The following is a 12,863-nucleotide window of genomic DNA, read 5'->3' on the forward strand; positions in this document are numbered from 1 at the left end:
CAATTAGGAAGGGTTCGGGGTGGTGGTGTTCTCCCCCAAAGAAAATTTGTAAACGGAAGGGCCATACAGTAAGTACATTTTATCACAGATTCCACATAAACTAGCTAAAAAGCCATAGACACAGAGAGGACATTCAAGTCTATTCATGGTGTAGCACGCCAATGAAATCCGATGCTCCTCTGTAGTTGACCCATTCATTTTCAAGATCTACTGTGGGTGTTCAAAATGTAAAAACAAATTGCTCCATTGTACATGTGCCTTCATTTTCTCATGGGTGCCTGCTTTATGCCTTGGCTGCCCCTTTACAGCAAGAAATAATATACAATTTGCCAGTGCCAGCATTTTGCCAATAGTGGCGTCCATATACCACAAGTGACCCACATGTCAAAAATGACTTCGAGTATATCAGGGTGAGCAGTTTGTCATGGTTGTGACCCCCCGCATGCCATGGTTATTCTCCCTTAAGCTAATTATTACCTCCAATGTACCAGCATCAGCAACAACATCTTGAAATCGGTGTCCCATATGCCAAGTATTATCTCTGGTATGCCAGTATTTTGTCACAGGTATCTATAATGCTAAGCATTGCCTCCACTAGCATTTTGCCAGTGGTGACTTTATAAGCCAACATTTATTTGCAATATACCAGGGCCAAATACAGACTCACATGTAGAACACCACATTCTTACTCATGGTCATTCATTCTCACTCGCTTGCGCTCCTCATTAATTCTCACAAACTCTCATACACTCACTCTTACTCTCATTTTCACTTCACTCAATCTCATTTATTCTTGCTCATTCTGACTCACTAGTTCTCACACATTCACTTACACTCCCTCTCACTCAGATTCACTTACTCTCACTCACACTTTATCACTCACTCACATGCAATCTTTCTGAACTCACTCTGCCATTCTTACTTATTCTCACTCATTCTGACACTCATTCTCACTCGCAGTTACATTCACCCATTGTCACCTATTCTCATTTAGACTCATTCTCAATCATACTCCCTCACGCACTCTAACACCTCTTTGCGCTCACTCTCACTCATTCTCACTCACTCTTACTGTGTTTCAGAGTTTTTCTCTCACTAACTCATTCTCCCTCTACCTCTTACTCACTCATACTCACTTAGACATTCAATCTCACGAATTCTCACCCATTACCTGTCACTCACTAGTTCACTTGCATTGACATGCTTACACATACAGACACACATGCTTGCACAAACACATGATCTGTACCGAACAAATACACTTTCTCCCACACACACACATACACACAACATACATTTAAAAATGTATTTTAGTTTACATCTGCTTAAAGGGAAGATCCCATTCTAGCTCCTAGTGCACCTTTTTTATTACACTGAAAGTGAATAATATGGCATTATTCACTATTAGTATAATAAAGAATGGGCAGAAAAAAGAAGAGTGGACCCCCAACTCCCATAAGGGTGAGTTGCCCATATGTTCTTGCACTCATTTTGCCCCCTTCTGATGCCAGGGGTTTCAAAAGCGGTGCCAGGAGTTTCAAAGGGCAACCCAGGTGTCATAGCCGAGATCCCTAAATGACATCCGTGTCCTCCCCTTTCAATGTATCTAGATTCCTCGTAAATGATAGCATGATAGAGTGCTTGTATTGTGAGTTGGACTCGAGTAGGCACAGTACGTGCTTTAGGTTCAAATGCCCTATAGTAAACGTTATTTTAAGATGTATAACCGTGTAAAGGTTTATTTGAATTGAGGATACATCTACATATTAGGGGTGCTTACTAACATTTTTGCATGTGTTTGCATAGCGCAATGCTATGCAAAGCATTGTATGGTCATACCTACCACTGTAAAAACCCACACGCAGAGTTAAGCTGTGCGAGTGCCTATGCAACCTTTAGTAAATGACCCCCTATGGCCCAGATGTTCAAAACCATTTTGCATTCGCAAAATCCTGTGTGTCGCAAAAATCACACAGTTTGAGAAAACAATGTTTTTAAAAAAAAAATATATATATAAACCCCATTTAGCAACCCATTCCCAAATTACAGTTAATAAGGGGCTTAAAAGGGGCGTCCTTCCTAGTTAGGATTCAGCATTGAATGTATCAAAGGTTTGCAATTGTAATTCCGGTTGCAAACCATTGACCAGTTACTGGTGCCTCAGAGGACGTGGTAACTGGTTTGCAAAGGAGAAGCTTAAAAAAGTGCATTCATTGCACTTCAAAAGGTATACATTCTTTTCAAGACAACACATATTTTAAGATTAAATACATGTTCTAAAATAAGAAGGGTAAGGCTGAACAAGGCAATCAGTATGATGTTTTATGGCTTCATCATTGCTGATAGTGAATATTTTCTGTATACGGAGTTAAAACTTCATGGGTCGTTCATTGACACCAATACTTTCCCCATTGTCACGCTCCTATTAGGCTTCCATCTTGAATACTCTTACAAAAAGTGCCTACATACTTGTATGTGTTTACAATTGCAAATTCAGAGTCATCCAACCTCCAACTAATGGCAGGCTTTCTATTTCCTTCCCAAAAAACTCAGGTTGCAATAGTTTATTATCAAACAGCTATTCCATACTATAAATGGAAAGTTCATTAAGCTGCCACTGCAGCCCAAAAAGAATCATATCTAATGTGACTAACGGCCTGATTTAGATGTTGGCGGAATCGGTCCCGCTGTTGATTTTTCAGCAGTCTTCCCGCCCGCCGCCTTGACAGCCTACCGGCTCGATTTAGATGTCGGCTGTTCACTGGAGGGAAGACCGCTGCAGTCCCGTAGAGCTGATTATGATGTGCCTTCCCGCAGAGGCAACTGCGGCGTCAATCCCTCCAACTTCGAGCCAGTGAATCGAAGGCAAAGAGGTAAAAACTTGCACTTTTTCTTGTTTTCCTCTTCCGATTCCCTCTTCTACCCCATCATCCATGTCGCTCCTTTGCTGCTCCAACACCACCACAACACCAAACGACTCCATTGTCTTCCGTCTCCTCACCTTCTCCTACCTGGCCGCCAAGACCTGGAACTCCCTCCCGACCCACCTCCGCCTGACCCAGGACCACCTTACCTTCAGGAAGCAGCTCAAGACCTGGCTGTTCGAACAGTAGCGGACCCCCCCTCCCCTAGCGCCTTGAGACCCTCCGGGTGAGTAGTGCGCTATATAAATGCTTTGATTGATTGATTGATTGAAATCTAAGGTAAGGTACATGTACTATAGTCCTATGTATCGTTTGTATGTTGTGTGAGTGGCATGCAAGACGTAAAATAATGGGGCATAACACCTTTCCTATATATATATTGCATGCAAACATGACACATATGTACAATGACGTCAAAATAAGTTGTACTTACAAGTCTCCTTAACCCCCATGAACCTCATTCCGCCACCCGGACACCATCAGCACAACAGGAACATCTAAATCAGATCGGTTTATTCCCGCCGCCTGACAGTGGCAGGGTACTGCCGTGGTCGCCTTCTGTCTCTAGCCGCAACATCTAAATATAACATGCAACCCGCTGTCAGATCGAGGGGGCACTCGGGACTGCCAGTGCGGCGGGATGGAAGTAAGACCGCCAAGATCTAAACAAGGCTCTAAATCATCACCATAAACTAACATGTTGAAATTCCTACCCAATATTTTAAAAGGAAATGCATGGGCCAAGACACAGTCTTGCATAAGAACGTTAGCTATTTAAATATTTTTAGTAATTATACCATGCCTAAGTACTACCTTGATCTTCAGCATAAATAGCTGCATTTTAGACTTAGGGCCTGATTACTCTGTCACAGTCGTTATGGATATCCTGTGCGACGTATTACAAGTGCCCATAGGATCTAATGCACTTGTACTATGGCAAACAGGATATATGTCATCTTTCTGATGGAGTAACCTGCCAGCTGAACTATAAGTCATGACCTTTATCTGACGTAAGTAAATACTACGGAATTAAAAGCTTCCAATAAAATCCCTTGATCCACCCTCCTGAATGGCACACAGAAGTTAACAGAATAATTGTGCAAATCACCTTCTGTTGTCATAGTTTGTATGGCATGTCACAGGTTGAGCACCTGGTGGGCAGTGCCTTACTCAGGTCAGCAGCCTACTTATACTAAACGAATCAACTTGAACTCATCATCTTTTCCTCCAGAAACTGTAAAGTTAATCGTCAAAGTATTTTAGAAGACGTATCTAAAAGATGTAATCATGTATGCCATACTGGATCATCTTACATCCTATTTTATAAATGGGCTTAATGATAGAGCCTAAAGAATAGGTAGAAATTTCACCAAACTTTGCTATATATTTATGCTTACTGAGATATTCAAGCCATTTCAGTTCAAACATTTTTAAGTTAGTGGTCATCCTGAAGACGCTTACAGCCCGATGTGACTTAAGAACAAAGGTGCAAGAGTCACCTTGATTTATTTTGCTTTTCATTTACTTTCAAGCTTTAGAGAAGCTAAGCTTTTCATAAGATTAATATGGACTTTGGAAATGAGCAAATTAACGCGTGTAGCTCTCTGACTCCCTAATTTTCTGTTCTTGAAAGCCTTCAACCTCATACCAGTGATGTCCTTGTTGTATGGCTGATTAGTAAGTGTAATGGAGATCGTCAAAGCAATAATTTCTGTACGGTTTGTATAAACCTTACAAGGTTTAGCCTCCAAAGAAGGAATGGTCATTAAGCCTTTTAACTGCTGCTTCCCCGACAGCCACCTCTTGATCTTCTTACTTTATATTCCTCTTTTCATAATCATTAAAAGAAGCCACAACATAAAATTAACCATCTTTTAGCGAGTGACTTTAACCACCCATAGCCTTAATGACAAGCGGCCATTGCCAGACCAACAAATGTCTGCAAGTGTAGCACCTCTATCAAGTGCATAGTATTCAATCGCTGCATAATCAACTGCAGCCCCCTTTACCTCAATGGTATCCCACCCGAAGGTGGCATGCTTCCTCATAGGGCAACCTCCTCGCATAACGAACCTGGTCGCAATACGGCCTACAACCCCCTCTCTGAGAGGGAGGAGCTCCGGGATTTTTTTCTATGTCAGAAAAGAGGTATCATAAAACCTATAGAAAAATAATATGTCGTGAAGGGAGCAAATGAAAAGTATGTGTGAACTAAAACTAATGCTGAGGACGCCAAGACAAACTTCAAGCGGGCGCCTAGAGGTTAGGATTAAAACAAAGATCTATGATGGGGGTTGTTCAACCTGTCATAGAACATTTGGGCTCGACATGTTTCAGCCTTTTACCCTCTGTAGAGGTGTAACCGCTTTCTTAAAAACCGACGAAAAAGAACAAGGTGGGGTAAATTCTCCCCACATACAAAATTTGTGGTGAATATACAGCACCAGTGGATGGAGTGGTTCGTCAGGACAGTCATGCGCACTCCTTTGACATGAATGTCCTGTCGTCTCCTTCATTCACTTCACCATCCCCCACACCCATTCACTTGTAAGCGCTTCATTTCCTTATACTTTTGCCTAGACGATGTTTCAAGTACCTCCTTCACGCACTTTAGCAAATGCTCACAATTACAATTGCCACCGATGCCACCATTGCTCTGTGTACTTGTGAAGTGTGGGTTAGGGCGGGCCGGAATAACAGGCGTGGAGGCCGTATGAAGTGCGCTATGGTTAGCGTAAGTTTTATTGAGGAAACAGAAAAGACAGTCCAGGTAGTAAGGTTGTCCGGATGGAAGTCCAGGTACGGGGTTAGAGATGAGGTTCCGGGAAGGTGTCGTCGGTAAGGTGTCCGCTGCTGGGCTGAGGTCGTCCGTCCTTGGTGTCGGTAACGGTGTCCCCCTCGGAGGTAAATGGAAAGAGACAGGGCAGTTAGTCCAGGGGACAACAAATCTCGTAATGCAGTCACCGTCACCGGGAAGTGAGAGGAAGGAAACGGCCGTGAAGGTGGGTGGTAGGGTGGATAGAGAGAGGAAAAACGGGTGGTGGGTAGTGAGGGCGGTCAGGAGGGGAAAACAGTGCGTAATGCTATACAGTCTAGGTGCAGTGAGTGGGGGTGACTATTTACGCTATGTACACAAGGGACGCTATGTACACTAATACAAAGGGGGAACACGGAGGAAGGCAATAATGTACTCACGTGCCCCGCCGTAACTCTCCTCCGAGTTACGGCCGCTCTCCAGCCACCTCCTGAGGACGCCACCAGTCCTCACACCAAACGTCGTCTTCTTCTTCTTCTTGTCGGCTCTTCCTTTCTTCTCCGCTTTCCGCTGCTGGTTCGCCGCGTTCTGCCAACTCCTGCCACGAGTCCGCTGCTGGGAACCCCGAGTCCTCTGAGTCTTCGGTTTTTCTACCATCCGGCCGGAATCCAGTGGAATGACTTCAGGGGTCAGGGTTGATCACTTCCGGTCCTTCAGTACCCTCGGCACTTCCGGGGTCACGCCAAGTCAGTTCCGGTCCGCCATGTACCGGCGTTACCGACGGCGCCTGAGGAGAAACAGAGAGAGGAGTAGTTCTGCAGGTATGCGAGTCCCTAATGGTCCTCCGCCCCCTAGCGGGAAGGGTCGGCCCTTCACAGTACTCTATGAAGAGTAAGAGATACTGAACACTTTCATTAGTCACTGACAAGCACTGTGAGAAACTCGCCCTGCCTAGCTGCCTATCATTGTAATAAGAAACAATGTCCCACTGGGTATCAATGAAGAAGGCAGTTCAAAATTATGCATACAGTACGTATTACAAAGGAAGGACAACAGGGAGTCTCAGTACATTTTGTGATAGGGTTATTAATTACCAATTGCATCAAACACGGGAAGCACAGTTAAAGGCAGCACTGTACATGAAAAGACATCATGAAACAACCCAAAGAACACTTGGTGAGAATGTGATGACGTAGTGATGGTGACGACGCAAGTGAAAGTGAGAAAAACAGCGTGGTCGGCGCAAAGTGATAAAAACAATCAATTAAAGGCTTTCACATTAGGTATGTACAATCAGACAGGTTGAATTTGAGATAGTGATAAGCCTATTGGTAGTGCGCCGTGAAATTGCGCTGTTGTAGTCGACGGCGTTTCGATCCTCTGTAAATCGGGATCCTCTTCAGGACAGGGTTGGCGTTGAATTAAGGTGCTGGTAGATAGGTGCATCGACAGGATCCAGAGATAAATAGTGGGTCCAGGACCTAATACACACTGAAGGTGTATAGTGATTGCAGCGCCTGAATCGCTGGAGGCAGAGCGTTGTCCGTTAGAAATCGGGCGGTAACGCTGGGCGATTTGGAGATTCTATTCAGTTTGCTGAGCCTGGATGAGTCAGGCAGCGGTAGCCGGTTGGATCAAGGCATTGTCATCCCGTGCAGAGTAGCTGCCTATCATGGCACTCTATAAAACAAGGGGAGAAAAAAAAGAGAAAAAACAAATAATAGCAATGGGTCAAAGACAACTAAAGCTATCTACAAAACTGTGTATATGTGTTGGGATACAATCTATGAATACAAAGTATTCAAGGTGAAAAATTGTGTTCCCATCAGATACCCAACCTGTACCGCCCTACATCATTTGGGATCCTTCACCCAAAGGAAGTGGAAACATGTCCACTGTGGATTAGGTAGATTGTAGCCTAATTTTGTAGAAGGATGCAGGGATATGTTGATAAAAATGTGGTATCAGGGGGTAATGAAAAAATAGCAGTGCAAATAATGAAAGTGCTATGTGCAACAAATAAGTGAATGGATTAATATTGGGTTGCAGGAGTGGAAAATAAACTTTAATAGGATCCTACCCACACCCAAAGTTAAAAAACAGTGCAAAGTAGTGTAACAAATAACTACTCAGATGTAATCGAGGTCGACATGTTTCTGCAGGATAATAGGGTCAAAAGATCCCTGACTGCTTCTTCAGGACCTTAACACAAGTTGCTACTGCTGATGAGTATAGTATAGTGATTAAAAATCATATCACCTGAAAACACCGGTCGAGATGATCAGGATAGTCATGGAATCATCATGGACGGACACACACACAAAAAGACAGAAAAATACACAGTTAATGGCGATAGCTAGTGAAAAGAGACAATTATCTCATGAGAATTATATGATTGCCAAATAGTTTTGGTCAATGGTTGCCTAGTAATCAACCTGAGTTTGAAAAGAATCAACTTTGACACGACAAAGGATGACAATATACTCACTCACCCACTTTCTGGGGACTAAACTCTCCACCTCACCCGGCTACAGCTCAGGTACAAATGGAGCACCGCTCTATTGAGAAGAAAAGCGAAGAAAACACTATAGAAAGAGGAAGAGCCAACAGGAGTTTAGGCTAGACACACCCTGTCCATAATACGCATAGATCACGCGTTTCCAGAGTTACATATGTCGACCATCATGGGCGCCTGTTTACAATGACTATGCGTGTAGGAAAAATGGCTGGTATCAGAAGTATTGGCAATAGATGTCATATCGTTACCGGTACATTCTGATCAGTTGAACTATATGCGCTGGAAAACTGTAGTGAGAGTGGTTTATCACAATGACTCATGCAAGAAGCAAAACATAAACTGCTTGTGTATCGAGCGTCCAAGTAGAGTGGAAGCTTATGGTCGAGAGTATTTGGAATACGCAACGATACAAACAGACTTTACCGCCACCAAGTGCAAGAGCGCTACGTAATCGTGTGAGCCCACTCAGTTAGTCCCGTTCTGTCGCGAAAGTGCATACCTGTCCGTCGGTACTCCTGACAACCGTCTAGGCTGTCATGTGGGAGGTAACTACACGGACAGGAAGCAGATATTTAAACTTTCTTTCGCGGGTTACGAGAGAAAATCACATGACTACGTGTTGTTACGCGCTCTAATTCCCCGGGGCTGCTGGGGATCGTAGTTTTAACCATGTGGTTGTTACCGACACGAAGATGGAAATAAAAGAAACACTAAGGACGTTTGCCCGCCGTGAGTCAACTCTATAAAACACCCAAAACCTGAACTGCAGCATTAAGTGAATAAGAAATGTAAAGGCAAGGGCTCAGCCAGAACAGATCCATTGGTCTGGCTTGGCTCTACATCACTGCATTAAGAGGTAATAATTACATGTGATGTTTTTTAAATCTGAATTTAGAAACATTACTGCCCCCCCTCGCCCCCATGGCTCCCACTGCCTTGCGATGACAATGCTACAACATAAGTAAGAGGCCCATCTGTTGCTATGTGCATCCCATAAATACCCTAGATGTTTATTACACAGCATTCAGCAGCATTACATTTCCTATACACAGCACCAATCCTGAAAGACGTATTTGAAGGGACTCGCACATGCGGAAATGAACAAAAAAGATGTCCAGTGAGATAAACTAACATGCTGAGAGCACACTATTTGGTTTATATTTTTGTTTATTTGGGTTAATATGGATTCTACCTGTCACCTATGCTGATATCGTAGCTTTTAAGAATTAGGCCATAGCTTTAACCTTTGTTGCTGGAAAATGATACCCATCAAGTGGCTGAATTGCACAGCATGAAACTGTAAATTCTGGGATCACTCACGGCTTCCCTACTTTACCGAATTGTGTGATACAAGGCAAATACTTTGTCACCAACCCACCTTTTTTGTTTAACATGTTTCATGGCACCTTCAAGTAGGTGAGTTCAGGATGTGCAGGGTAAAAATACCTCATGTTTGATTTAAATAACTATAATGTTTCTCTACGTATAGTATGAATCTACGACACATATAGGCTGGTACACGAAAACTGACTTGTCTCTTAGTATACTAATAGCATTGTCGTCATGGGGGTGTAGGAATGTTTCTCAGTTCATGTTTAAATTAATTTTAATAAGTAGTTCTTGATGCAGAGATTTGGTCCCTAAGATGAAACACTTCTGTATGTTAAACAAAATGTTTTTTACATTTTGAAGACACCTTACTATATTCTCACATGATGTTTGTTGCATGATTTACAGGAGTGGAAGAGCTGTATACAGTTCCTTCCCCCCAGTACTGCCCTTCTGGGACTTTATCCCTGGCAGGAACTATTGGCCTCCTATGCCCCACCCTAAGTTGCCTGCTGAGTACAATTACCTGACAGGCATGTTGACCCCATTGGGTTGGGAGATCTGTACACTTTGCTCCATTGCCCACTCAAGCACTGACCTCCCAAGACCCCATTGCCAGCAGGCACTCATGGCACCACCGTAACTTGTCTGCTGGGACCAATTTTTCCGGCAGGCATCGAAACTCTCGTTGGGGTGTGGGTGCTGTACACAGTGCTTCACCTCTCCCTATAAAACTGACTTGACAGGACCCCATCCCCTGCAGGTACTTTTGGGCCCCACAGTAATTTGCCTGCAAGGACCAACGGGACCAATTGCCCAGAAGACATTGAGGTCCTCATAGGGGGTGAGGGAGCTGGACATGGTGCTACCTCACCCCCTAAAATACTGGCCTGCCAGGAGCCAAGCAACAAAAATCCTTGATTCTCCCCCATGCCAGCCGCACCAGTAAGCGTCTGCCGGGATCAATGGTCTACAGAGGGGTGGGCATAGCCATAGCCTAATGCGGGTAAATGGCAAGGCTGGGCAGCTTACCTGTTGTCCTCATTCTGGTCCTTCAGTGCAGGGTCCACAGTGAGTGGCAACAGAAGGCGAAAGCAGCATAAGCCCTGCTTTTAAGGGCTGGAGGATATCATTGACCCGCACCCTAGTTTCCTGTCATTGGTACCACCTACTGTGATAAACTATATTAGGTCAGGTAGCAATGGTGGGAGAAGACAGTCTTTCCTCTCCCTGCACCTGCCCTCCCTTATGCAAGTGCTACAGCTCAGTGTTGACACTGTTGCTCTCTAGTAGCACATCCCACTGCTTTTTTCATCTTGTGGGTCTTTACTGGCAAACATTGGTTGAAATCGAGAATGGAACAGCCTATTAATTACTTAGCAACAGATTTCTATAGCAGACACTAAGCATGTATTTTTGTTGCATTAGTAACCTAATTATCTTTGATAGGTAAGAAATGTGGTTCGTTTATCGAAGATTAACAGATTGTAACACAAATGTTGTAGATCGATTACATTTTAGTCAAGGTCTCAGTAGCCGTTTTAGTTGGTGTTAGAAATGGGGGTCGCTAGTCGGACCGAGTGCTAACCACTGCCAAATAGGGACACTTACTTCTAGTCAGGATAAGGGAGTTACACACCCAGATAACCTCTGCTCACCCTCTTGGTAGCTTGGCACGAGCAGTCAGGCTTATCTCAAAGGCAATGTGTAAAGGTTGTACAACACATGCAGTAATAAAGTAAAAGCACTAGGAATGAACACAACACCAGTTTAGAAAATAAACAATCTTTATCTAAACCAAATATAGCCAAAATGACAACACTCCAACGGACAGAAGTCAAAATATCACTTTTAAAAGGTTTAAGTAATTTTGGCCATAGAACTCTCTGGATGCAGTCATTTTAGCACAAAGTACCTTTCTTGCGTAAAAATCCAATTTGGAAAAACAGCCACAAAGGAGGAATGCATCAGAAAACACAGCAATACGTCATTGCTTGAGTCCTTGAGGAATGGAGGCGTCAGTTCTGCTGCACACAGGAGAAGTGTTGTGTTGATTCCAGACTGCAAGGAGAAGCGATGCGTTGATTTTCAGAGGCAACTCCTTTCTGGGATGCTGTGCGTTGGGAACTTTGGTTCACAGGTGCGATGCGTGGGAATCCGGGTGCACTGGAGCCTATGCAGTGGCAACAAAACAGGAGCTGCATCAAATCTCCAGCTGCAGAAGGGTGAGGCACAGAATCTTTCTACTGCACAGCAGTGCATGCGCCGAAGTTGGAGAGATAGTCACGGATGTCAGAGACTCAGTGGTCTGGACTCTGGATGCGGCAGGTCTTTCAGCCGTGGACAGGCACTGCATCGATTTCTTTGGCCGCATGATGGCAGTATGGAAACTTCTCCAGCACGGTGGTGCTTCATCAGAAAAATAGGCGTTGGAGGGGTGATGCATGGAATTTTGATTCTTGAAGCAGCCAAACAACCTCTAAGGAACCAGAACTGGATTTGGTGCCACAAGGCAGGTCAGAACTCCCAGCAGTGGAGTTCAGAGGAGCTGGATATGAAGTCTTTGAGGGCCCTGAGACTTCTAATAGGAGGCAAGCACACACTAACCTTGGATAACCTTGGAACAGCAGGTTTCAGAAAGCACAACACACAGGAAAGGGGCAGTACTCCTCCTGACAGCTCATCAGCTCTTCTTCTTGGCAGAGTTCTCAGTCCGGAAGCGTTCTAAAATGTGAGTTTACAGGTCCAATACTTATACCCCTTTTGGCCTTTGAAATAGGCATACTTCAAAGAAATGTCTTTGTAGTTCACAAGTTACTGCCTTGGCTCAAGACACACTCCAGAGGGGTGTAGACAGCAATGTGAGAGGACAGGCACAGCCCCATTCAGGGACAGTGACAACTCCTCCCACCACTCTAGCTCAGGAAGACCCATCAGCCTGGTGATTGGCCATCAGGATATGCAGGGCATACCTCAACTCCCTTTGTGTGACTGTCTAGAGTGAATGGATAAACAGCCCAACTATCAGTCTAAACCAGAGGTTGTTTCCTCAGGCAGGCAGAGACACAGAATGGTAAAGAAAGAAAATGACCACTTTCTAAAAGTTGTATTTTCAAACACACAATTTAAAAAATGTATTTTTAACATCTGAGTTCAGGGAGCCCAAAATCCAAATCTCTATATCTTCCCAATTGAAAGTTACCCTTGTAAGATGTTACAAGGCAGCCCCAATGATAACCTATGGGAGAGCTAGTCCTTGTAATAGTGAAAAATTAAATGAGCAGCATTTCACTATCAGGACATGTAAAAAAACACCAGTACATGTCCTACCATTCAC

Source organism: Lissotriton vulgaris, chromosome 9 (genome assembly GCF_964263255.1).
Source record: "Lissotriton vulgaris chromosome 9, aLisVul1.2, whole genome shotgun sequence".
Lineage (NCBI taxonomy): Eukaryota > Metazoa > Chordata > Amphibia > Caudata > Salamandridae > Lissotriton > Lissotriton vulgaris.